Source organism: Pelophylax lessonae (genome assembly GCF_965119305.1).
Source record: "Pelophylax lessonae genome assembly, chromosome: 6".
NCBI lineage: Eukaryota > Metazoa > Chordata > Amphibia > Anura > Ranidae > Pelophylax > Pelophylax lessonae.
This window is the reverse complement of record NC_138773.1, coordinates 143,422,006-143,449,291: the sequence shown is the minus strand read 5'-3', so window position 1 is coordinate 143,449,291 and position 27,286 is coordinate 143,422,006. Positions and strand designations below refer to the sequence as shown.

Genomic DNA, 27,286 nt, shown 5'->3' with positions numbered 1-27,286 from the left:
TATGGTGCATAAAAAAAGTAATGATTAGAGTAGTGAACGATGAGATGATGATGAGAGTAATTTCTAAAAAAAAAGTATACTTACTCTAGCAGCTCCAAATAAGAAATTAGGGCTGCCATTGCTGACCACCTTTTGAAAATGTAACTATAGGTTGCTCAACCATAGGCTTTAGAGGACCTGCATAATCGTAATCTTTAAGAAAAGCTATACCTTTTTATAACAAAACAAAAAAACAGTTCTTTCTCCTCTGTTCATTGACAGACATGGCTCCCAAGTATTCAAAACCTTAGGTTATTTCGCCACCTAAAAGAGTAGGGCACAAGGCAGAAAAAAGACTTGGTTGCGTCTATGGGCAGTCCTAGGTGGGATCTCTGGTCCTGGCATTTTTTCCCTTTTTTAAATGGCTTTTTTTTCTCCATTTTTATTTTTTTTGCACGTAAGATTAACTTCCGGAGTGGGCAATCTAGATCCAGTGGTCACCCTAGTCTTGCCAGCGCGCGCGCACAGACCACAGCTCCGCGCTAGGTTGGCTGTAACATAGCCCCATTCAGCGGGGGCTGGTCTGCGAGTTAAACACATCATGAGGTCGCATACGACTGGGTCTCGGCCTGAGTCGCAGCGTTCCTCCTGGCCGACAGCCCCCCTCAATTTCAATGATGAGGAGGTTCTGTCTGGAGTGGTGCCTACCTGGTTCCTGGTATGGGGAATAGCTATCCCCCCTCTCCCCCTTAAGGGTTTTGGGGTGGATGTAAACCTCTCCCTGGGACAATCGGACCTGTGGGTACTTGCATTGTACGTGGAAAGCATACATTTTGTGGTGGGAGTTTATTGATGTTCACCCTCATTCTTTTTTGGTGGCTCTGATTTTGACCTTCCTTCAACGAGGTGTCGAACAGAAATTCGCCTTTAGTACCATGAAGGGTCAGGTGTCCACCTTGGTGGTCTTCTTTCAGCGACCCCTTGCCACGCACTCTCTGGTGCATAATTTTATTCAGGGGGCTTGACATCTGACTGCACCTGTGCGGTCTCCTCTACCACCGTGGGATCTGAACTTGGTTCTGAACTTTCAGTTCTCCAGAAGCCTCCTTTTAAGACTATTCGGGAGATTCTCCTGCTTACGCTGTCCCAGATGGTAGCCTTTTTGATGGCTATCACAGGGTGTCAGAGCTGATGGCCTTATCTTGTCGTACCCCCTACTTGGTGGTCCACAAAGATATGGTGGTTCTTCGCCCATGTCTGTAGTTCCTTCCTAAGGCAGTCTCTGATTTCCATTTTAATGAAGACATTATGCTGCTTTCCCTGTGTCCCAGGCCCAAACTCCCTAAGGAATTTGCTTTGCATTCCTTGGATGTGGTTCGGGCGATTCAGGTGTATTTGGCAGCCACAGAGTCTTTTCGGAGGTCATACTCACTGTTTGTGATCACGTACGGGCCAAGAAAAGGGCTGTCTGCTTCTTCTACGACCATTTCCAGATGGATCAGACAGTAACTTAGGCTTCTTCTTTCAAGGCCTTGGTCCCTCCTTTTCCTGTAATGGCACACTCTACTCGGGCGCTTAGTGGTTCTTGGGCCTTCCATCATCAGGCATCAGTGGCACAGGTTTGCAAGGCGGCCACCTGGCCTTCGGTGCACACTTTCACCAAATTCTACAAAGTGGATCATTTGGTATTTGCGGATGCTTCTTTTGGCCGCAAGGTTTTACAGGCTGCTGTTTAGAGAGCCTGTTCCCTCTTTGGGGGTGTATTGTTCAGGTTGGGCTCCATTTGTTTTTTATTGAGCTCCTGTTACCTGGTTGGCTTCTTGTATTTAGCCTTGGGTCTTATGGCCCATCCCTCATGTTTTTGACACTGCTTGGGGACATCCTTATGGTTCTAAATATGGAGCGCTATGTCCGTCAATGAACAAAAGAGAAAATAGGATTTTTGTACTTGCCATAAAATCTATTTCTCTGAGTTCATTGATGGGAACCCACCCCTTTGATACTTGATACTGCTTGCTACTAAACTGAAGGCCTATAGCAGAGAGGGGATGTATACAAGCTAAGACTGCCCATAGCTGTAGCCAAATGTTTTTTCTACCTAGTGTCCTACTCCTGTAGGGGGCAATATAACCCTATGGTTCTGAATATGGAGCACTGTCCATCAATGAAATCAGAGAAATTGATTTTACGTTAAGTACACAAATCCTTTTTTTTTTATTACATATATCAGGAAGTTGGAGTAGAAAGCCTCAAAACATGAACCTTTCGTAAGGGTGGAATAGAGAGTGGATTTAGGCCTATGGATTGTATGTTGGGGAGGGCTCATAAAATCCTGTATATAAAAAGCTCTCAGTATCAGTATTGTTGAGGAGCGAGCCATTGTTACTATCATCATACAACAATACCTCAAACAAATCTCAGCAGACAGAGTCGTTGCAAGTGGTGTTGATACTGAAGTCTGATATTGGACCAAAAGGGACTTCTGGCGTTATGTTTGTGGCAGACTTTGTTGTAAAATATTTTAAGTTTCAGATGACAGAACTTGCAGTCCTATTTTTTTATACTGGTGGTAGTTTTTTGTCTTTCTTGTCATTTGTCAAACCTGTATAATTTGAGGAGCATTGATATTGCCGCCCAACCTCTGCCCACGATCCTTACCTAGCCATCCTAAATGCCTCTTGATGGGCTCTCTATCCACGGTCATGAAGAAGGTGCCAATGTGCATGCTCTGAAACACATTACTGCCCCCTCCAACGTCACATCTAGGCTTCTGCGTTCCACGCTGGTCCAGCTCTTCTCTGACTTTCTGGATATACAGTCTTCCACCTCTGGCCGGTTGGAACACATCATGCGGCTGCTAAAGCTCAAAGGAGACCTCCTGCTGAAGGTCTTCTATACACTGATGAGCCTGTATACTTTTAAACTTCTTTAAGTGTTTTTAATTTTCTTTGTGCAATAAAGGTCTTGTTTTAATGCACTTAGAGGCCCCTTCCTGTTTTGTAAATTTTTAATGGCTAGATTAATTTCCAACTCTGCAAAGGCTGAGGGAGGAGCTTATGCATGGTGTTACAGTGAGCTCCCGCTAGGAGCTCCAGGATCCCATTCTCCTATGAAGCGATGAGTTTGATTTCCCCTTGCTGCCCTGACCCCCCCCCCCCCCCTCCCCTCCTTGTCCGTTGAAGCTTTGTCCCCCTTCCTACCTGAGAAAAACCTGGAGGATTCTCCCCTCCTCACCCAGGGCTGGTCTATCGGGAGGCGAGCTGACGGTACACCCTAGGTACCGGGCGGCGTGGTGTCAGCTGGACGCAGAGCTCAGGTGGTGACGTGGTCACGGAGACAGCCGAGGGTGGCTGGAGACAGGCGGAGCGAGCCGAGCAGGGGCCGCCGGAACCCGGTGGCATCTGGATGCACTCTGGGTAAAGCAGAATGGCCATGGAAGAGCTGGATGTGAAACCAGTCTGGTCGCCCTTAGACTAAGCAGCTGCACACGGGATGAGTTGAGCGAGAAGAGAGTGAAGGGGAGCATCCCCGAACATTCTGGAACCAATTAACCCCACAACAGGAACCTGAATCTCCCCTAAGGCATAATAATCATACCTTGCGTGACCCCTCCAACAAAGTGATAATTCCCTCCATCTTTTTCTCTTTTACTTTTTTTGGCTGCAGACTTGCTTTGCACTGACTGTTGATTCTGAACCGCCACACTGGGGACACAGAATCTCCACAGGGGCTTATGAGTTAAAGGGGGCTGGATAGTACATACACAAACATGAGAGGTAAAACAGTAAGATTTTGAGTAACAGCAAAGTAACTTCAAGCCCTTCAACATTAAAAAATACATGACACAAGAAGATGGCCCAGCTAAACAGGCCCTAGAGAAAACAGTAAGTGACCCGTGTAAGACAGACAGAGGTAAAAGAAAAAAAGTGGACAGAAAAGACCACCCTTTAACATAAATACTACAGGACAGTCAAGATTGGAGTATGATTTGGAGAATGACACAGAGCAGGACCTCACAGTAGAATAAGGGGTGAACACCCAATTACCCACAAGGGGGGAAATGGCCACTATGTTTGCAGCGTTAGAAAGTCCTTAAAAACAGAAATGACAATACATAATGACCTGGGCCACTTATTTCCACATGTGGAAGATATGGAAAAAAGACAAAACCCTTATATTCAAACAGTAAATGAGTTAAAAAAAAGATGAAGGATTTAAAAACAACACTGAGCAACCTGACATACAAGTTGGAAGACCAAGAAAACCAAAATAGAAGAAAGAAATTGAGCATTAAAGGCCTTCCTGAACCAAAACATAGAGAGGACTTAACAGAGAAAATTAGGATAATTTTTAATCCAATACTGGACAGAGGAGAAGCTGAAACATATAAAAATGGAAATAGTACACTCAGATGATCCAAAGGCGCACCAGCAGAGGCCACACGGGACACAATTATAAGAGTCCAGAATTATACAGAAAAAGCACAAATTTGGAAGAGCTTGAAAAGAAAAACACCCATAAAATATGAAGACGCCAATATCCAGATCTTTACAGATATATCTCAGGATACATTAAGAAGTAGTAGACTATTGAAACCTCTCCTGGAGTCCATGCAAAACCATGGAATACAGTAAATTGGGGCTTCCCATCATATCTAATAGGTCAGAGAGCAGGTCGCACGGCAAGATTAAGATTTCCAGAAGATCTGCAGAGCTTCTGTAAAAATATAGAAATTTGTATACCAAATATACCAGGCTGGCACGAAGATAAAACGGAAGAACTAATTCAAGAAGAACAGTGGCAATTGGCATCAAAGGAAATAAATTAAACTATAAAGTTAAAAAAAAAAGGGCAGAGAGGAGGGTTGGGGATGGACCTTGGTCGGGTGAGGGTGGGTGGAGTGGGCGGGCAGGGGGGGAGAAAAGGAGGGTGCAAGGGATTTTAGGATGGGAAACCTTACGGGGCCCCAAACCTCTTCTTCCGAACAGGGAGAATGAGGTCTACGAGCGTACTGGATAGAGCACCACCTACATGTATAGATGTAGATGGGCAAGGAGTGTCCAACAGGGATAACACTAACTACTCCAGGACAATTAGTTGGTTGATTTTACAACATGCTAAGTATTGCAGCAGAAAGGCAGGGGGAAGGGGGAGGAGAGAGGCAGGTAACAGGAGTAAAGGTTTGGGTGGGGAAAGGGAGGTAGTGGGTTTGGGGGGGGGGGGGCGTCAAGAAAAAAAAAATGTGTAAAATGACTTGTCAATGTCTCCCCTTCTGATCCCTGGTCCAAGCCTATTTGTATATTCTTTAGGACATGGCCCTGTCTCTGCACACTGTGTAGACTGAGAGCGGAGGAAAAAGGAGACAGAATACAGGAGGAGGAGACAACATTGTAACAGAACCGCGACCCACACTGTGTGGGCTTTCATCGGTATATGGCTTCCTCCAGTTTCGAACATAGGTATCAGATATTCTAGCCGCCCCCCATTGTTGTGGAAATTAATGAGGTTTGGAGCATAGAAACTCTGTGCGCTGAAAAGCACACTTGTGGATATTAATACGTGCCAAACACCATTTATCCCTTGTACTTAAAAATGTACAATGTACAGCTCTTTTGTATAAGGTTAGCCAAGCGCTCGGCGGCAAGGAAATGAACAGACGCTCGCTGTAGTCAATTTGATGCAAACTGAAGGGTCCCTCTGTGTACACAGAGCAGAGCTCAGGTTTATTTACATCAAGTGAACAAAAGGAAGGGGTGGCTTCAAGACCACCAATCACAGACATGCATACATTCAAAAGTACAATAGAAAAGAGGAGTGAATGCTTATGTATAAACATGGCCGTGTGCAGAGACTCCCAACTGCCATGTGAACAAAGAAAAATGGCTGCACATGGTTTCTCATGGACTCGGCCACACTAATTCACAAGCATGAACTTATCATAACCTGTTAGAGTGGATCCTATTTAATATGGTTCATAAAAACCATATTTGTGAGGGCGTGGTTTCCGGCGGTGAAGATGGACACATTCTAGTCCCGCTCCGTGAGGCCACCCTGGACACGCCACAATAGTATAGCCTCCTCGCCCGATACCGACGCCCCGACTCTCCGTCAGTGACGGCAGCTGATTGCCGAGATGGCCCGCCGCAAGAAGGGGCCGGAACAGCTAAACAAGCTGTCCGGCTTCTGGATCTCACAGAGTGCCGGTCTACAACAAAATGGCGGCGCCCGCCGATCGCAGCAGCAGCCACAGCAGCTGAAGCAACTCCATCCGCGGCCCCAGCCATCCAGCAGATAGCAAATCCGGACAGTGGGCAATCTTCTGGCTCCCCCTCGCCTCCATCACCTTCTTCCAGAAGTCCGGCGAAAAACATGCAGAGAAGAGATTCCCCTCCACGGCACTATCAGTGAGCAGGTATGGACACAAGCATTTCCCCCTCTGCTTTCTCTGCACAGCCACCCAGCCAGCCAGATCCCTTTGCAGCACTCCCCGTCAGCAGCAACCCTATCTCTGAGAGGGTGATGAGGGACATGATGTATACCCTCCGATCCACCATGCAGGCGGACATGCAGGCCTGCATGCACCAGCTTAAATCGGAGATGGTGTCCCTGGGGTCCAGAATAGATACCACTGAACGCTCTATGGGGAAACAAGCCTCTTGCATCAATGCTGTGGTGGATAGGGTGAACACACATGATGAGGACATCCAATGGCTCAAAAATAAAGCGGCAGACCTGGAGGATCGCTCCAGGAGAAATAACATTAAGATCAGAGGTATCCCTGAGACGGTTCAGCCTTCCCAACTTTTGGGGTATGTCACTGCTCTATTCACTGCTTTGGTGCCTGGGGCTTCCGCAGCGGACTTGCTTATCAACCGGACTCACAGGTTGCCTAAGCCATCCTTCCTGCCCAATGATGTATCTAGAGATGTTCTGTTACGGGTGCATTTCTTTTTTTCAAATATGAAATTTTATTGAAACAAACAAAGAGGAATAACAACAGGGTACATAAAACAACCACAGTAGACAATCCTCCAGCAAGGTAAGGCAAAATGCTAAAAAAGGCAATACCATCAGAAAAGCAAATGCACAACTGAGTCTTCCGTTAAGTAAAAAGAAAACATCCAAAGTGGGCCCCACCACGGTGGGCCAGAAAACTTAAGACCTTAAATCAGACAATACAGTCAAGAGTAAACAAGGTTGTATACAAGTGGTACAGCATGGGGAGGAAAAAACCTCCATATTCAGTGTGTATAGAGTGCTACTTGGTATTAGAGAAGACACAACAAGAGGCAGAGAAGCCGGACAGTACCATAGCGAGAAAACAAAAGGGAGCAGAGAAAAAGGGGGAAGGGGGGGGGAACAAGAAAAATAAAGGGAAAAGAAGGGAAGACAAGTGGGGAGGAAGTGACGGGGAAGGGGCAGGGAGAAGGCGGATGCTGCGCCGGGACTGGCCCCCCATCCAGGGGAGGTAACTCAGCGGAGTTAAGGGCACATCAGAGCTTTCCCCCTATCAGAGATGAGAAACACATTCCAGTATCCCCAGATCTTTTCGTATCTGTCTCGTTTGTGGAGTGCCGTGAGGGTCAAGTCCTCCATCTTGTTGATGTCCTCCACTCTGTGCATGCAATCACTGATGGAGGGTGACCGGGCAGTCTTCCAATAGAGTGGGATGCAAGACCTCGCCGCGGACAGCACATGTGGTGCAATAGATTTCTTATATTTCCGCATCGGAATACTCGACAATTGCAGGATATAGAAGGCCGGAGTATCAGGTATGGTATGGTCCATGAGGTCCCACAGGAGGGAACCCACCGCCAACCAGAAGTCCCGAAGTTTAGGGCAGGACCAAAAAATGTGAAGTATAGTGCCACGTTCCTCTTGGCACCACCATCACAAATCAGATGTCCCTGGGAACATCTTACTCAGAAGAGACGGTACCCTATACCACCGCGTCAGTACTTTGTAATTAGATTCCTGTAACTTCGTACAGGTCGGAGTTTTCAGAGCACTAGTATAGAGATTAGATCGTTGGGTTGGCGAGAGCGTCAATTGAAGATCCCGTTCCCATTTGTAGATAAACGCAGGGGTAAAGTCCTCCGCAGGAGTCACCAGCAAGGTATAAGTCTGCGAAAGAGTGTGGGGAAGGGTCCCGTCTCCAGAGCATAACACTTTGTATGGCGTAAGCTCTCTGCGGAAAAGGTCAGGCGTAGACAAGGAGTGCAGGAAGTGGTGAAGCTGAGCCGCCTGCCAGAAATTTATGGCATAAGGACCAGAAGGATCCGTCAAGTCCGCAATTGAAGGCCAACCGTCCGCGCGCAGGAAATGTGTGACCGTGCCCCGGTTTTGAGCCAGCAGGGTCTGGAACGGCCGGTCCGAGATACCCGGTCTAAAAGCCGGGTTACCTAGCACCGGAAACAAAGGGGAGGTAGGGGTGGATACGACCGGATTTGAGAGGAGGGAGGCTGTCACAGCCAGAGTGACACCAATGGTCGGATGAGATTTAAGCGACAATGGGCATGAATCCCGACACCACGGTGCGCCACCTAGCGGGATCGGCGATTGGGCCTGTTCCAACCGAACCCACAGTTTATTTTCCCCATGGCGCCGCCAGTCCAATAGACGGCTGAGATGGACCGCCTGGTAGTACTTAGCCACATTAGAGAGAGCTATTCCGCCGTATTGCTTGGGAAGGGACAGGAGGGAGCGAGCTATACGCGGCAAACCGGAGCACCAGATGTAACGCACGAACATGGAGTGGAGCTGTCGGAAGAAAGGTGGTGGCAGCCTGATCGGTAGGGCCTGAAGAAGGTACAGAACCTTGGGAAGAAGTGACATTTTAACGAGATTACACCGCCCGAACCAAGAGTGAATACCCCTGGACCATGCTGCGAGAAGCTGGCGGGTGGTAATCAGGAGCGGAGAGAAATTGAGGGTGCATATTTTGGAGAGGTCTGGGGCTATGCGGGTACCCAGATATGTCAACGCCGTTGAAGTCCAGCGGAATGGCAGGGACGATGTCACTTGGGCCAAAAGGGCCGGCGGCATCACTACTCCCATCGCCTCCGATTTACCCAAATTGATCTTTAAGTTAGAGCAGGAGCCATACGGGTCTAGCTCTCTAAGAAGATTGGGGGCGGATATCACCGGATTGGAGATGGAAAATAACATATCGTCCGCATAGGCCGAAACCTTGCACTCCATATCCCCCACCCGCAGCCCCGTGATATCGGGGTTAGCCCTGACCTTGCAGAAGAAGGGTTCCAGGGAAAGCGCGTAGAGCAATGGGGAGAGCGGACAGCCCTGTCGGGTGCCGTTGGTGATAGGGAAGGACCCCGACAGCATCCCGTTACATTTCACTTGAGCGGTGGGGTTGGAGTAGATGTGGTCAATCCAGGTCATCATGGAGGAGCCAAGACCAATCGACCATAACGTGGCCGTCATGAACTGCCAGCTGACACGGTCGAAGGCTTTCTCCGCGTCTGTGTTCAAAAGAACACAGGGCACACGCGACGTCTGTGCTAGGTGTATAAGGTTAAGTACCTTGGAGGTGTTGTCTCGTGCTTCGCGAGTTGAAATAAACCCCACCTGATCCAAGTGAATGAGGCGCGGCATGAGAGGCCCCAGGCGGTTCGCGATAATCTTGGGAAAGACCTTCAAATCAACGTTCAGTAACGTGATCGGGCGATAGCTACTGCAAAGAGCCGGGTCCTTCCCATCTTTCGGAATAAGTGAGATATGGGCTCTCAGCGAGTCAGTCGGAAAGGCGGACCCGTTAGAGCCGAGGAGATTTAGCCAGGCTAACCAATGGGGGCCCAAGGTCTGAAAAAAGGCAGTATATAATAGGGTAGGGTGAAGCCATCCGGGCCCGGGGCCTTACCTACTTTAAATGAACCCAGCGCCCCCTGCAGTTCCAGCAGAGAGATTGGAGCCTCTAGTTGCTCCCTCTCCTCTGGAGAAAGACAGGGCAGGCGTGCCGAGGTCACATAATCATCAATTTGCATCGGGGAAGCTGCCTGGGGCGGCAGATTATAAAGGTCGGAGTAGAATGCCCTAAACTCATCAGCAATTAATCTGGGTAAAGCCACCTTCCGTCCTTCTGCTGAACGAATGTGAGGAATATAATTCGATGTACGCTGCGCACGGACAGAGGCTGCCAATAAGCGCCCACATTTATCTCCAGAGGAGTAGAAGGCCTGACGAGAGCGTTGAAGATCCGCCTTAGCCTTTGCAAAAAGGAGATCTTTCTCCTTCTGTCGAAGAGAGAAAAGTTCTCTCTCATCTCTGGTCAGCGAACGTTTGTGCCTAGCTTCCAGAGCGTGGATGTCCGCCAGCAGTGTATTTAGAAGTTGTAAGCAGGCCTTCTTAAGGCGTGAGCCATGCTTAATAAAAAGGCCGCAAATTACGGTTTTGTGCGCCTCCCAGACCACGCCAGGGTCACATTCCTCTGTGGCGTTTTCCCGAAAGTAATTAGTAAGCTCCTGAAGGACCTCAGCATAAACCTCAGGATTTTGCAGCAGAGAGTCACTGAGACGCCACACTCTGGTCCCCCCACCCACGCCATCCGCCAGACTATATAGCAAAGAGACCGGTGCATGATCTGAGAAAGTGATCGAGCCGATCTCAGTGTCTCGTACCGCATGCAATTGGCGGTGGGGTATGAGAAAGAAGTCAATACGTGAGTAAGCTTTGTGGGGCGAGGAGAAGAAAGTATAGTCACGCTCACTGCCATGCTGTAGACGCCATGGCATCTACTAACTGGGCATTGTGGAGCGCCTGTAAAAATCGCTTCCGAATGCCATGGGGGATTGAGGAGATCCCGAAGGAGTTGTCCACTGACGGGACCAGGGGGATATTGAAATCCCCTCCTATTATCAATTGGCCCTCCTGAAACCCAGCAAGTTTGTCTAGGACATCCGTTATAAAGATATCCTGGCCATCGGTGGGAGCATAGATACATGCGAAAGTAAGGCGGAAGGAGCCAATTGATCCTTTGAGAAAAAGAAAACGCCCACCTGGGTCCAGCAATGAAGCCTCGCATGTCCACGGGATCCGGGCTGACAACAAGATGGAGACTCCCTTAGACTTTGCGACTGTATTTGTAGCGTGATACGAGAACGGGTAAAACCGGTTCTTGAGGAACGGAAGACGATCATCTCTGAAATGGGTCTCTTGAATGAAGTCCACATGCGCACGGGAGCGATATAGTTCATTAAGGAGTACCTTCCGTTTTTCTGGTATGTTGAGCCCCTTAGCGTTCAGGGAGTACAACTTAAGAGCATCCATGGCCCGATACCGCACCCACTCCACCTACCCGGGAAGGAAAGGGAAGGAGGAGAAGAAAGAGGCGGGGAGGGGGAGGGGGGAGGAAGGGAAGAGGGGGGGGAGAAGAAGTGAGGTAGAGAGGGGGCAAGAACGACAAAGAAGGGAGGAAAGGAGGAAGAAGCACCAGCAGAGTGGGAAGGAAATAGAAGATAGGAAAACAGCAGACAAAGAAAGGGAGGGGAGGGTGAAACCCTAAGGCACTAACGAAGCAGGGATGCTGCACTAGCCCAAGGGTGAAACCAGCACCCCGTGTGCTATCCTACGGGGGGTCGAGGGTGGAGACGACTCAACTAGACAGGTCGGAGTCCGGCCGCCCAGCCCATCTAGCTCAGAGGAAAGTAAGTAGAAAATAAAGAGAGGAAGAGTACGGGAGCAATTTAAGAGAAGTTGACGTATAGGGGGGGTAACAGAGGTATAATTCACAGTGCCAGCGTGTAACGCCTCGTGGTGAGGCAGGGAAGCCTGGGAGCGAAGACAGTATTACAAACAGTGGTACGGAAATGGACCAGCCAGGACCCCCCAGCTGGGAGACCTAAACAAGAGTAATGAGGCCCGGACATAGGCAGGGCCAGCTAGACATAGGTCAGGCAGGAATAAACATATATAGAGACCCACATGGTGTAGCATGCCCCGCTGAGGACGCGTGGCAAAGCCAACTGTCCCCCCGGGAAATCGCACCGCAGAAGTCGCATAACAAGGTAAAATATAACAATAAATGTACAGCAATTCAACAATAAAGTGAGAACCCACCGGGTAGTCAGAGCGCCTGGAGTCCACAGTGACTACGTATAGTCCTACACATAATGACCTAAAGGCAGGCAGTTGGGGGAAGAACCCACTCCCCTAATCCCAAGTGTGGATACCGTCCCTGGAAGGAAACGGCATCCATCCCCAGACCCCCCCTCTCATCCAGGCGATCTGCTCCTGGCAGGCTAAATCAAAGTAAGCATCCACAACTGGCAGGAGTCCCCCCGCTTCCCCATCCACCCGCTCTCCCTAACCCTAAGAGCAGCTGTAGTTCCCCCAGTTCCCTCCAGGCACACAGAGCAGGGGTATAAGCGGAAACTGGTATCCCACAGTCCAGAGCGAGTGGTCCCGGGCAGAACAATGTCGTGGGACAGCACAAAGTCCCAGCTGTATGTCCGGGAGATGGAGGGGGGTGCTGCCAAAGTGTCCCACGGATCAACAGCGCCAGAACCCGTGTGGGCAGAACCAATGGGGTGAGGGGGGGTAGAAAGGGGGCCATACCGGAAAAGGTCACCCATCAGGGGGGAAATAACAGGTCAGTGTCTACTTGGGGGGGGCTATCCAAGGTTAACAGGAAGCGAGTGGACAGTCAATAAAGCCAGTCTGGTAGGAGTAGCCAATCAATGCAATGTCAAGGGACATGGCAGGTACGGAGAAGGTTCCGGATTTCAAGGCACATAAAAGGTCTCATTGCTCCCTGGGGGTCTCCACAGAGCGTGGCCTAGAGCCACGGCGAGACCGCTGCAGGCGGGGAGAGCCGGATGGGCCACCAACAGAAGCAGCTCGGCGGTCAGGTGGACGGGGCAGCAGGACAAGCCAATTCGGTACCTGGAAAGGTTCTGTTCCGAGGAAGGCGAACAAGGCTGGGAGGTCCGTCTGGGATCGTAGAGTGAAGAAGGAGTTAGGCTTCCTGAACGTGACAGAGAGGGGGTAACCCCATCTGTAGGTGACACCAGTTCTCCTGGCCAAGTCCAGCAAGGGGCGCAGCAATGCCCGGCGGTAGAGGGTAGCCCTTGACAGGTCTGGTAGCAATTTCAGAGGGGCAATATCGAAGTCCAGTGTACCAGTGTCCCAGGCCTTCCTGATGATCAGTTCCCGGTGAGAGAATCTATGTAGGCGACAGATAACATCCCTGGGCCTCTCCGGATCAGGAGAGCGTGGGCCCAGGGCTCTGTGGACACGGTCAAACTCCAAGTTGGCAGGCAATGATTCTCCCAGGAGTTGAGCAAAGATTGCTGAGACAGTGTCAGGGAGGTCATCAGGGCCAGTCGCCTCAGGGAGACCCTTGAGCCGTACGTTGTTCCGTCTGCTGCGGTCCTCAATGTCCTCCATATGTAACTGCATGGCCGTAGTTGAAGCAGCCTGAGCTTGGTGAGCAGCCTCCAGTGCACCAATGCGGTGATCCATGGCTGTGAGAGCAGTCTCTCCGGCCGCTACACGCACCGTGACCTGCTGTACCTCCGTCCTAACCTCCTGGACAGCTCGCTGGTGTGCTGCCTCAAGGCGGCCCACTATGGCCTCAATGTCCGCTTTACTAGGTAAGGCTCACAGCAGGGCGCACAGCTCCTCATCTACCACCACCCACTGTGACAGCGATGCGGGATCGGGATCCACCGAGCGGAGGACGGCCGGAGTGTTTGAGAGGAGATCCGAGGCGGCCGGGGATGCCGGAGGTAAGTCCGCTGCAGCACGTGGCGAGGAGCCGGCCACCACCATATTGGCCGAGATGGCGGGAGCTTGGGAGGGGGAGAAGAACTGGCTAATTTCGCCTCTCACCGGTGTCCTGCGGGGGGTTGACGAAGTCCCAGCGGTACCCCTAGTCTTCCGGCGCTTCACCGACTGCATCCCCACCGTCAGCAGACTGTATAAGCCAGGTTAGGCACGAGCAGGCACGGAGCTCCTAAGAAACACAGCCTCAGCCGACCATGTCCAGACCACGCCCCCACGGGTGCATTTCTATCGCATGAAGGAACAGATCATGTTGGCATCCCGCCAGGCTAATAACCTTCCGGAGGGGTACGGAGGCCTTCAGCTCCTCCCGGACCTCTCCAGACACACTCTCCAGGCAAGAATGAACTTGGCGACGGTGACAAAGGCTTTGCGCAGCCACGCCATACCACGCAAATGGAAGTATCCCGCCACACTTATGGTTACCCATGGGGGCTCCACGGTCACCATCCGCACCATGGAAGAGGGCATCCAGGCTTTGCAGACCTGGCAGATCATACCACCACAACAACCTTTTACCTCTGCCTCCTCTCCACTGCACTCACTGGAAGACGACTGGAACATCAAGAGGCAATCAAGGCAGACGTCTACCCATGGGGGTTCTAGTGCTTGACTCAACTTTTACTACACAAGTGTCCATGGCCATGGGAAATGGAGTCCTACTGGCCTTCCGGAACTCCCTTACAGGCGCACTACATGCATCTGTCTTGGATCCCAATGGTCATTTCATCATTGCTGTGTGTGACATTAATGACCTACCATTGACCATCGTTAATGTTTTATGCTCCAAACTCCCACCAAATTCGCTTCATCCGCAGGCTACTCAAGCAAGTATACAAGGTTCAGCGGGGTCACCTTTTGTTGTGTGGAGACTTTAACCTCGTTGCAGACCCCGGGTCGGACTCTTTGGTGTCCCCCCGGGGCTGCCAACGGGGACTGGGGAATCTTTTACATACTGAACAAAAGTTTGATGTTTGGCGGTGTCAACATGCCACAGAGAGGGACTACTCATTCTTCTCACCAAGACATACTTCTTACTCTAGACTGGATATGTTTCTGCTGGATAGGTTCCTACTGAGCAAGGCATCCTCCTCGGAGATTGGGACTATCTCCTGGTCTAACCACGCAGGGGTCACACTCTCCATTGAGGAAGCTGTGAGAGTGGCTCCTCTGGGTGTATGGAGATGTGACACCCGCATGCTTCAGGAACCTGGCTGTTTTTCTCATATATCTGAAAGTTTGCGTGAATTTTTTGTTATCAATGTCCCCTCTGTCTCTGACCCTTGGGTGCTGTGGGGTGCACCTAAGGCCTTTGTTAGGGGGCAGTGCATTCAGCAGCAGGCGAGGCTTAGGAGACAGAGGGCGGCAAGGTTGACCACTTTACTGGATAGGATACGTGTGCTGGAGGCCGGCAACAAGCGAACCCCCTTGGCGACCACTTCCTCTGAACTGACTCGTCTCCACTATGATCTACGGCTTGTGCTCCTGGAGCAGTCAGATAAACATCTGAATTTTCCTGAAGCATAAGCACTACTCTCAGGCTAATAAGGCAGGTAAATACTTAGCGTTACAGGTCAAGCGTAGACAGGCCAAGGTCAGGATCCCCTTTCTCTTACATCCCGAGACTAAGCACACCCGCAGGCCATTGCCGACGAGTTCGCCAGCTTCTATAGCGCCCTCTATAACTTGAAGGACAGCCAGTCTGACCCCCAACCCTCGGCAGAATGTATAGAGGACTTTCTAAAGTCGATTAAGTTGCCCTCCTTGTCACCAGCCCAGTTAGACGTACTTAACTCACCCTTCACTATAGACGAGATTCATACCAATATTTGTTCCCTCCCCAAAGGCAAATCACCCGGACCGGATGGTCTTCCTAATGAATTTTATCACCTTTTTTTCCCGCTTGTAGGTCCGACCCTTACAGAAGTGTTTAATAAAGCCATGGTGGAATCTTCCCTTCCTCCCGATATTTTGGTTGCACACATTGTAACACTCCCTAAACCTGGTAAAGACCCTGTGTCCCCGGTCAACTTCTGTCCGATCTCTTTGCTGAACTCGGATGCCAAAATCTATGCTAAAATACTATCTAAGAGAATCCAAAAGTTTCTACAGTCACTGATCGGTAAGGACCAGCTAGGCTTTACCCTGGACTGACAGACCTCGGTTGCCACCAGGTGGTTGATTGATATAATGCATGTTGCTCAGACTTCCAAGTCCCCCGCTCTATTACTGACTTTAGATGCTGAAAAGGCTTTTGATAGGGTGCATTGGGGGTACATGTTGGCCACCCTTCGTAAGTTCGGTTTCTTGGGCCCTATCTTGTCTGCCATTTTAGCTCTGCACTTCTCTCCTTCGGCGCAGATATACACGTTGGGTTCCCTGTCCAAGTGCTTCTCCATTTCAAACGGAACTAGGCAAGGGTGTCCGTTGTCCCCAACCATATTTCATTTACTAATTGAACCCCTAGCCGAAACAATTAAGTCCCACCCTTCGATCACTGGCTTCTCCCTCCCTAGCTCACACCATAAAATAACACTTTTTGCTGACAACATTATTTTAATGCTCACAGATCCCCTTACATTGCTTCCGGCAGCATATGAGGTGCTGTGCTCCTTTAGTCAAGTGTCGTACTACAAATTGAACACGTCCACAATATTAAACCTTGGCGTTGACCCTGATACGCAAACGGCGTTACAAACCAACATTCCCTAGTCATCGGAAAGTATCCACTATTTGGGAATAGATATCCCCTCGAACACCTCAAAACTGCTTCCACTTAACGTGCATATGTTGTTAACTAAAATTACGGCGGACACTTCCCGACTGAACACTAAATATCTCTCATGGAGTGGGTGACTAGCGACATATAAAATGTACATTCTTCCCCAACTGCTGTACCTATTTCGGGCATTACCCAACCCGTTTCCTGTCACCCAATTAGCTAAACTGACTGCTCATATGAGACGTTTTGTTTGGGACAACAAACAGGTGCGATGCACGTCCTCTGTCTTGTCCCGACAGAGACGCCTTGGAGGGGCAGCAATGCCAGATATTCCAACATATTACTGGGCCACTATCCTAGCACAAACAAAACAATGGGTCAAGCCAACGAACAAGCCGCTTTGGGCCGTGTTAGAAGCAGACATAGCTCCCTTCCCTGACTTGCACGTGTTGCTTCTTAGTGACAAATGGATCCCCTGGGATGTGTCGGGTCTGCCCCCCACAATGCAAGCCTCGGTTCGGGCGTAGCACAAATTGGTGTCCTCGGTCTTGGACCGTGACATCTTCCCTTCGCAGAAAATCCCGCTGGCATTACTGGCTACACATATTTCTGACTTACCGCTTCACACCTTCCATTCCAGAAACGTAACCCTAATAGAGCACTTCTACCAGGGGACATCTCTTATTTATCCTACGGACTTGACAGGTAAATATGCCCTCCCACAGTCCCTTCTCTTTCATGTATACCGTATTCACCACTTCCTAACAAGGCATCCCCTGCAGACTCTATTGGTGGATGGCAAGCTCTGGGATCTCTTAGAATCCCAGTGCAGGCCACCCCCCAGACTATCTCAATACTACCATACCCTTTTGGACGATGAGAAGTTTTACAAGTCATCTCAGATGTTTAAATGGGATAGGGACCTTAGGACGAGTTTTACTGTGTCCCAATGGAAACTGGCAATATCATCTGCTACTGATCACACTCATTGTGTCAATCATTGGGGGATGATGCTGAAAATAGTTAACAGGGGGTACTGTACTCCCTACCATCTAGCAGGCTTCTCATCGTCCTATTCTCAACTCTGTTGGATAGGTTGTGGCCAGGTGGGTACGCTTCTCCATATTCTCTGGGCATGCCCATCCCTTACCAGTTTTTGGAGTCAGGTATTAAAATATATGGCAAATCACACTGGATGTCTGATCAAACCGACTCCAGCCCAGCGTTGTATAAAGTATTCGAAACCCATACTTGAGTAAAAGTACAAGTGCTCGATCAAAAAGTGACTTGAGTAGAAGTACTAAAGTATTCAACATTTTTTTTACTTAAGTATTGCAAGTAGTTTTTTAAAACATTTTGCTACTCAAGTACTGAAAGTAAAAGTACCAGTAGTTTTGAAAAAAAAATTGCTACTCAAGTACTGAAAGTAAAAGTACAAGTACTGTGTTATGTAGTTCTTAAAGAAAGAAGTCAAATGTTTGAACATCATATTGTTTTTTATTATTTCAAATGCAGCTTTTATTTATACATACAGTAGCTTTTATTTTCGTATGCGCTGATAATACACATGTTTTGAGCTTCATGAAACCTGCCATCTACTGTTCTGGCAGTGGTAATTTTTATAATTGTAACGAGTAACTATGCAGCACAAAAAAAAAAAAAAATATTGGAGTAGAAGTATTGAAATCATTGAAAAAAATGTAGTGAAGTAAAAGTGGAAGTAGGAGAACAAAATTCTACTCCAGGAAAGTACAGATACCGCCTTTCGGTACTTAAGTACAGTAGTGAAGTAGTTCTACTTAGTTACTATACATCTCTGCTCCAGCCCTTGCCGTACTGAACCTAGGCATTGAAGTCATTCCGCACCAGTACAGGCCGTGGTCCACACACGTACTCCTGGCCGCCAGGTCCATTATCCTACGGAATTGGAGATCTACGGATTCTCCTAATCTGTCGGATGTGACATCCCTGCTACACGCAAACTACAAATTTGAGAATGCGTTAGCGACCAACTCCCTCTCCATGTCAAGGTTTCGACAGTACTGGGAATTTTGGTCACCTCCCTGAGCTACCATGCTGTATTGTTGTTGTTGTTGATGTGAACATTATAGCTCCTGTTTCTTAACCAGGTTAGCGGTAACCCCGAGCGTGACTCGGGGTAGAATTTTCCTGCTACTATCGGTATCCCCGAGTCACGCTCGGGGTGAATGTGCAGACAGCGCAGCGGAGTGTCTTACCTTATCCTGGCGATCCAGCGATGAGCTCTCATTGCTGTGACCGCCAGCCGAGATCCCCGCCGCTCGTCTGTCGGTAGGAGGACTTCCTGGTTCCGTTCTCTGCAGCAGCAATGCTGCATGGGAGCGGAACTGGGGGAAAATTCAAAGTTACACCAAACACAAACACATAAAAAGGAAGGTGATACAGTGTAATCTGAGAGGATTACACTGTATCACTTTGGTAAAAGTCACAGTGCCCTCTCAGTGCCCCTTGCCATTGTAATTTGTGTGAAATAAAATAATTTGAAAATGACATAAAAAAAGCGCTGTCCCGCATATGTGCTTTTGGATGAGATGAGCGACTGCGATAGCGACAGCGACATGGAGCTGCTCGCAGAACAGAGTGACAGTGAGTCGTGCAGAGATTTGTCACCTGACTCTGACACCGACACTGATCGAGAAAGTGACACCGATGATCCCGCACCTGACCCAAGTGATGTGCGCACTTGGTGCCCTTTAGACAGCGATGCGGACAAGGCAGCGCCCCCGAGATTCCGTTTCACTGGATCTCCTGGGATGAAGGTTGACGTGGAGAGTGACAACCCTCTGGCGTACCTGAAGTTATTTCTAACGGAGGATGTAATTCTAAAAATAGTCGCTGAAACCAACCGCTACCATGAGCAGCAGTCCGCTACGCTGCGCGCCAGATTTTCCCGATCCAGAAAATGGGAACCGGTCAGTAAAGAGGACAACTGGAAGTTTCTGGGACTCATCATCCTTCAGGGGTTGGTGGGGAAACCGCTCCAGAAATGGTATTGGACCACCAGTAAGATGCTGGCCACTCCATTTTTTGGCACAGTAATGTCCGAGTACCGTTTTTCTCTGATCATGAAAAATTTGCATTTTGCCAACAACGAGGAGTTTGATGAGGCCACGCATCCTGCACCCAAACTCAAAAAAATCTGGAAGGTGTGCCAAATGATTGTCACCAACTTCCAGCGGACCTATGTGCCAGACAGGGATGTCAGTGTGGACGAAAGTCTCATGGCCTACAAGGGACGCCTGAGCTGGATCCAATATATTGCATCCAAAAGAGCGCGGTTCGGGATCAAATTTTACATGCTCTGTGAGTCGTCCACAGGATATATATGGAATGCTATCATTTACACCGGGAAAGGTACAAAGTTCAATCCCAAGTACAGCGGCTATGGGATGGCCACATCCTCTGTCCTTTCACTGCTGGACCCCCTTTTGAACCAGGGATATTGCGTGACAACAGATAACTTACACCTCTCCGGAACTTTATGAAGTTTTGCTCCTAAACAAAACTGATGGGTATGGTACTGTTAGGCCAAACCGGCGGGACATGCCATCAATGTTTAGCAGGAAAAAGCTAAAAAAAGGAGAGATGGTTGCCTTTCAAAAGGGTAAAATGATGGCAATGCGGTGGCGAGACAAAAAGGACTTGTGTCTCATGAGCACCGTGCACAGCAACTCCACTGCCATGGTCCGCACAAAACACGGAACAGATATGCTGAAGCCGCAAGTCGTGATCGACTACAATTACATGATGGGAGGTGTCGACCGAGCCGATCAGGCAATGACCTTTTACCCGGCGATGCAGAAGCAACAAAAAAAATACTACAAAAAGATTTTTAGGCATCTCCTCGAACAGTGCCTTTGGAACGCCTATATTCTTTACAAAGCCAACACTGCCATACCCCTTGTTCATTCGGACTTTATCTGGAAGGTGGCTGAGCAGATTTTCGTCAACCACCCGACACCATCATCAATATCTGCTAACAGACCTGGACGACGCGCTGTTGGCGTTGGAAATCCAGAACGCCTGACAGGCCGTCATTTTGTGGACTTTGTACCACCCACCCCAAAAAAGTTGGCACCTACCAGGATGTGCGTCGTCTGCTGTTCTAAGAAGGATGGCAATGGAAAAAAGTCTGAAAGGAAACAAGGTACTATTGTCCAGATTGCAACATCGGACTTTGTCTAGCTCCATGCTTCAAACTGTTTCACACTCAGGATGTGTATTGAATTTCTTTGACAAATTTCATTATTTTTCATTGCATTATTGAATAAAATTCTATTATTGATTAGATTATAATTCATGTGTTTGTGTTTCAAATTCATCACATCTGGGATGTCTACTAGAGTCTTGTTTTGGTAAGTTTTAAGTCAGTAATTACTAAGAATTGTAGGCCTTTAATACATAACGCCAAATTTCCATGCAAAGAATTGTACCGCTTTTGGTACAGAATTCCTGACAGAATCATACCGCTAGGGAGGTTAAGAATGTTTGAATGTATCTAATGTACAGTGCATGTTGAATTCACTTTGAGCATTGCCATGCCATTTCCCTTCCTTATCTTCCTTGTTCTTGTGTTTGTTTGTCTTTGAAATGCAAATAAAAATAATTTTGAAAAAAAAAAAAAAAACATATTTGATAGTGATCATGCTACTGTTCCAGTGAATGGGACTTTATATCTGCAAAAGATAATAGCAGCAGTATTTCAGTCATATGGATCAAATATGACAGAAAGGTGCCAGCCATTAATCCTGGTAAAGGGCAGATATTATTAAAATGATAAGAATCCTACATCACAAACACATCTGCATAGTGAATACCGGGGCCCCAGATGGTGGATATATATTTGTGCGATGGAATTCTCCTTACGCTGCCATAGATCAGGCTATAAGTATTGTGCAATCCCATCTAATGGAAGATTTCCACATCTACAGGTCTTTCCTCAATGCCAGTTAAAACAATATTCGCTGTGCATAGTGATTACCGGTAAACTGACACTGGGAGACATAAGGACAATTTAACGAAAAATACATAAATATTAATAAAATTTCCACAACACCCATAGAAAACTAGACCGAAATTAGCTTGTATAGAACTGGAACCTTTATTGAACAACTCACACTGAATATATACAGGATGGACATCCCCCTCCTGGTCAAATTCTCCCACCAGGTCAGGTGCCTGATTACATTTTCATATGCAGATTAAATTGTGTACAGAGGGGGCGTGGCCGGCAACCAACAGAGATGGCCACGTGAGAGAGGTGCTCCGTCTATCCTAGCCTCCTCTTCTGACCGTAAGCGTCGTGGGGCAGCTTTACTAGCTCAGGACGACCCCACTTGCCTCAGACCATCATCCGGCAGCCATGAGGAAGGCACACGGGGGACCCCGTGAACTGACAGATTTCTTCCTCCTGGCCAGCATGCTGCATTCCCAAGATGGTGCTGAGGCCTGCATGCAGCGGGACGGTGCTCAGGCTCCCAACGAGCAGTCGCAAGGACACAGGAACACAGCTGAATCCCCCTCTCCCAGCGCCAGCAGCAGGTCCTCCTTGGGCTCCTCGCCAGCACAAAGCCCACTGAAAACGGCTCCTAGGCACTCCACAGCACATCAATTTGCAGGTGAGCAGCAGAGGGGGGAGACATCCCAAAACAGCACATTGGATTTTTGTGAGCAAATTTAGGATTTTCCTACCACTGGACAGCCACTTACTGACATAAAAAATGAAATAGATGATGCTGTCCCTAAAAGGCTCAATGCACAGGGATCTCATGGAGTTTGTTACTAGTATGAAATCAGACATTACTGAATTGGGGGATCAAGTTCACCATTTTTTAAACTAAAATGTCTGAATATGCCTCAGTGCACAATGATAAAGATGATGAACTTGAGACTCTGAAAAGTAAATTGGCGGATTTGGAGGACAGATCCCACAGGAACAATATTAAGCTGTGTGGGGTAGCTGACTCTGTCCCTCCCTCCTAATTACGCGCCTATGTGCAAGCTTTGATTGTGGCCCTGCTGCCGGATACGCCAACTGGTGAAGTCATTGTGGATAGGGCCCACAGATTACCAAAACCCCCACATCTTCCCGAGAAAGTGACCAGGGATGTTATCGCCCGCATTCACTTTTTCATATAAAAGATGAACTACTGCGATTTGCTAAGAAAAATTTGCCACTGCAAGATCCCTACTAAGGGGTCAAGATCTATCCAGATCTTTCACAATATACAATGAATGCCAACAAGAAATTGGTACCCCTCACTAAACTACTCAGGAATAATCAAATTGCCTACTCTTGGTGCTTCCTACTAAAGTGCTCATCACCAAAGAAGGCCACACATACGCGGTTAGGACAGTAGAAGAGGGCTTTCAACTGACCAAGCAGTGGGGGCTACCCCCCCCTGGAGGAGAATACTCCCAAACCGTCTGTACCACCACATCACCTTTTTCTGGAATGGGGACAAGTAAAATATTCATGACTGCTTCTTTCATACTACCTCTGTCGCCTTGCCAACCTGGGGCGCATGGCCGTCAGGCCTCAGGTATTGCTGGTAACCAGGGGATAGCTAGGAACGAGGAGCTATTACCCCCCTGTCAAATATCTGCAAAATTACTCGCAAGTTGAGGTTTACCTCAAATTCTTTTTTAACTTCTATGTTTTTTCTTTGTTACTGGTTTTGACTTTTTCTTTCCTTACCTCCTTGTCACCGGCAACATCCTTGGAAACAATGGAGACCTTGAACCTGGGAATTCTTCCGACATCTGGCAGATATTGCTTCACACTTCTATGGTGCAAACTTTGCCTTCTGATGCAGGTATTGTCCTCTCCACACTTGCAGCACCTTTATCCACCGCTACGGCAAGGCATCCCTTTAACACCCTGTCATGGTACTTAAGTTTGTTACACTAAATGCACATGGCCTTAATAGCCCATTCAAACGGAGGGCTCTCTGGAGGGAAGCCAAGGCTCTCAGAGGAGATATCATTTGAGTCCAAGAGACACACTTTGTACACTCCAAACAGCCTAAATGCTCTAATAACCTCTTCTCCCATCTTTTCACAGCCTCAAGCCCCACCAAGAAGAGAGGCATGCTAATGGCTGTTAAGGGCTCTGTGGCCTTCACTTTACACAAACTGATTTCGGACGAAGCAGGCAGGTATCTGATACTGATCTGTGATATCAACAATGTCACTTACACAGTAGTAAATCTTTATGCCCCTAATGAGGGCTAACTTGGTTTCTTAAAATCCCTGAAGAAAAAAGTAGATTGTGTCAAACATGGTCTTACGCTTTACTGTGGGGATTTTAACTGCATTGTGGATTAACATTTGGATTGCTCCCCGCCTCAAAGGCATGCAAGAGGTGAACTTCAACCATTTTTGCATACCTCTGACCTTTATGATACTTGGCAATGTGTTAGTTCCAATGAGAAGGACTTTACATATTACTCTGCTCCTCATCAATCGTATTCCAGGATTGCTTCATTTGTTTCAGATTTACCTTTGTTACGTAATGTTATATCCACAAATATCCATTCTATTACTTGGTCCGACCATGCCTCGGGTCTCTTTGGTGGTGAAGGAGCGACATGGGGCGACACCTGTACATTTGTGGCGCAACAATGTTTCATTGCTCCTTAACCTGTCCCATCGGGGCAGATTGCATGCCCGGATCAAGCACTTCTTTACTAATAATGATGTGTCTGACACAAGTATTTTTTCTATATGGTGTGCACACAAAGCATATAGTAGGGGTCTTATGCTTCAACTAGCTTCTAGGGAGAAAAAAAGAAAGGCTTCTGTTTTGGCGGACTTACTGATAAAAAAGGAAGTCTTTGGAGGCCCAACATAAAGCTGCTCCTACCCCGACTATCACATCTGAACTATCCCAATGTAGGCATGACATTAGGACTTTACTTCTTGAGGAACACCAACATCTGCTCCATATAGTCAGAGCAAAATACTACTCTCAGGGCAATAAAGCAGGCAAACTACATACACAAAAAACAACATAGGACCCAATTGCCATCTTTGAAAGATCCAAAATTAAAGTTAGTTTACCACCCTTCAGCCATTGCTAAAGCTTTTTCTAAATATTAACGCTGACCTATACAATCTACATTCAGACGATGGTACACCGCAACGGGTTTACTAATGCGTTCCTAGAGTCGGTAAAACTTCCCAAAATAGACGCTACTATGTTATTGCATCCTAATTCTGCTGTTACCGAAAAGGAAATCTCCAGAGCGATCCAATCACTACCCTCTAATAAGTCACCAGGGTAGGTGGATTTTCCGCCGAATATTACAGGGCTTTTGAGCCCATCTTAGTTCCCTACCTTACCTCTGTAGAATATTCAACAGAGCTATTGACTCTTCTTCGTTCCCGGCTGAAACGCTTCAAGCAGTTATAGTGGCCCTCCCTAAACCGGAGAAAAAAAGACGTACCACGTTCGTCAAATAATTCCCCCTACTCCTGACTTGGCGCTTCTCAATCTGGGCATAGATACAATTCCTCCACAGTGTCGCTGGTTACTCAAATACTCACGGCGGTTAGCCTTACTATCACTGCAGCCTGGAGAACCACTAATGTGCCCAATGTTATGGATGTCCTCAACAGGGTTAAATCTCATTACTTATATGAACAATTATTTGCCTACTCTCAAAATACTGTTTCCCAGTTTAATAACAATTGGATGATGTGGTCCAACCTTTTTCTGGAAAAATCTCCTTGAGCTCTGTATATTTAGATAGCTATATGCTGATGACTATTATTGCAATTTTGGAGGTCTAGTTATGACTATCCTGTTGATAGTCCTTTTCCTACACTATTTCTCCTTTTTCTCTTCTTTTTGTTTTCTCACCTTTCTCTCCTCTTTTATACTTTCTTTTCTTTGTTTCTGTCTAAGCTGGCACAGATCCATCCAAACACTTATATTGTTACTGGATTGTACTTGGATCATGTTACTTATGCTATAATAAAAATGGAGGTGCGGGCCATGGGCTTATGGACACATTATGTTCCCATTAGGGATGTCTGGGTCCAGGGTGTCGTATCCTCCAAAGGATACTGTGTGGGTACAAATTTTGGGACCTTCTTACACACATGACCTTGTAACTCTTCTTTTCTTTTTTTCTTTTTTTTTTTTTTTAACCAAATCTTTATTGAATTTTTGCAAGAAGGTTAGATACAAACATCGTATTAGCATAGTAAGGCAGAGAAAAATTATCACATTGGTTCAGATTTGAAACAAGAAACATGAACATAATAACAGGCTGAGTCAGGGCACTTCAGTTGAACCTTGCCGGTGACATATGAGTGTGTTAAACTTCCGCCCTGTGAGGACCAAACATTAAGGTACACCGGGCTCCGACTACCCCACATGGGAACAAACTGTAGTCAGAACCGGGTACAACAGGGGTGGTATAATGGGTTGGGGTCAGCCATGATTAACTAGTGGTAGGCCAATCAGCGGGGGTGCTACGAGAGGAGGGATCATGTACCGGCAAGGTTCCACAAAAAGGAAAAGTCCTAAGAGGAGGATGTTGTACTAAGTAGGGGTGGGCACCTGATGCAGAAAGCGTGGGAGTGTCCCCAGTCCGTGGGGATGCATTGCATTTCCCAAACAGAACAGAGTTGGGATGATGTAGGTTATCTGGTGGCAGAGTTCAGGAAACAGTTAGATCGAGACCGTTAGAGATTCAAAGGGTAGGACTCCTTGTATCAGAGAGCCAGGGTGCCCAATGCTTGTAGAAGGAGGTGGTGGTCATATTGGCTTTGGCGAAGGCAAATTCCATTTGGAGGTGATTGTTTAGCAAGAGAATGGTGTCCGCTAATGTGGGGGGTTTTGGTGATTTCCAGGCTTTCGCCAGCGCTAGACGAGCTGCTATGAGGACATGTTTAGCCAGGACTTTGACGTGAGAGGGCCATGTTGGAATTGAGAGACCCAAGAGGAGATCCAGAGGGGAAAGTGGGAATTAAATGTTGCACAAGGAGGAGAGAAATGCTGAGATTGAATTCCAGAAAGGTTTGATATGTGTGCAGTCCCACTAGATATGTTGAAGTGATCCTATTCCTTGACAGCCTCGCCAGCATAACGGAGACGAGGTGAGATATATAGTTGCCAGTCTAGAGGGGGTAAAGTACCATTTGTGGAATAGTTTTTGGAGAGATTCCCAATGGGATATGCACCTTGAGGCTTTTAATGGTAGGAGCAGTGCTCGGTGCCACAGATGTGGGGGTGGTGAGCTGGGCACTAACAAAGACCAAAAGACCATAGATGAAGAGGATGCATTTTGTGTGGGTTGTAAGAGCGTATTGTATAGAAGGGATATGCCCTTAACCACAGGTTTGGGAGTATTGTACAATTTCATGATTGGATCAACAATGGAAGGTTCAGACGTCAGTTGAATTTTGGAGAGGAGTGAACATGTCCTTAGGTATGGGAAAAGGGAGTTGGGCGGCAAGTTGAAGGACTTTTGAAGGTCATAGAAGGACTGTATGCCAGAGCTTGAGAGAATGTGGTTTAAGTTGCTTAGACCTTTGACAGACCAAGTAAAGAAGGGGAGGTCTGGGGATAGCAGTTCCAGAGCTGAGAGAGGAAGGTGGGTGAGTATAGACTGCGGTATTCCTTTCACAGACTTAATCGTGGCTGACCAGACCCTTGTTGCTGTATTAACAGATCCTAGATGATGATGTTGGGGTTTAAAGTTAAGTAACATAGCTGAGAGGAGGAGTTTTGGATCCACT

The 27,286-nt window shown here is 47.8% G+C and overlaps 1 protein-coding gene across 3 annotated transcripts in view; it reads left to right on the top strand.

Annotated features, from left to right (window-relative positions):
• VPS35L (VPS35 endosomal protein sorting factor like) overlaps positions 1-27,286 on the top strand; it is a 1,473,617-nt gene that overhangs the window by 673,475 nt on the left and 772,856 nt on the right. The window lies entirely within an intron of this gene.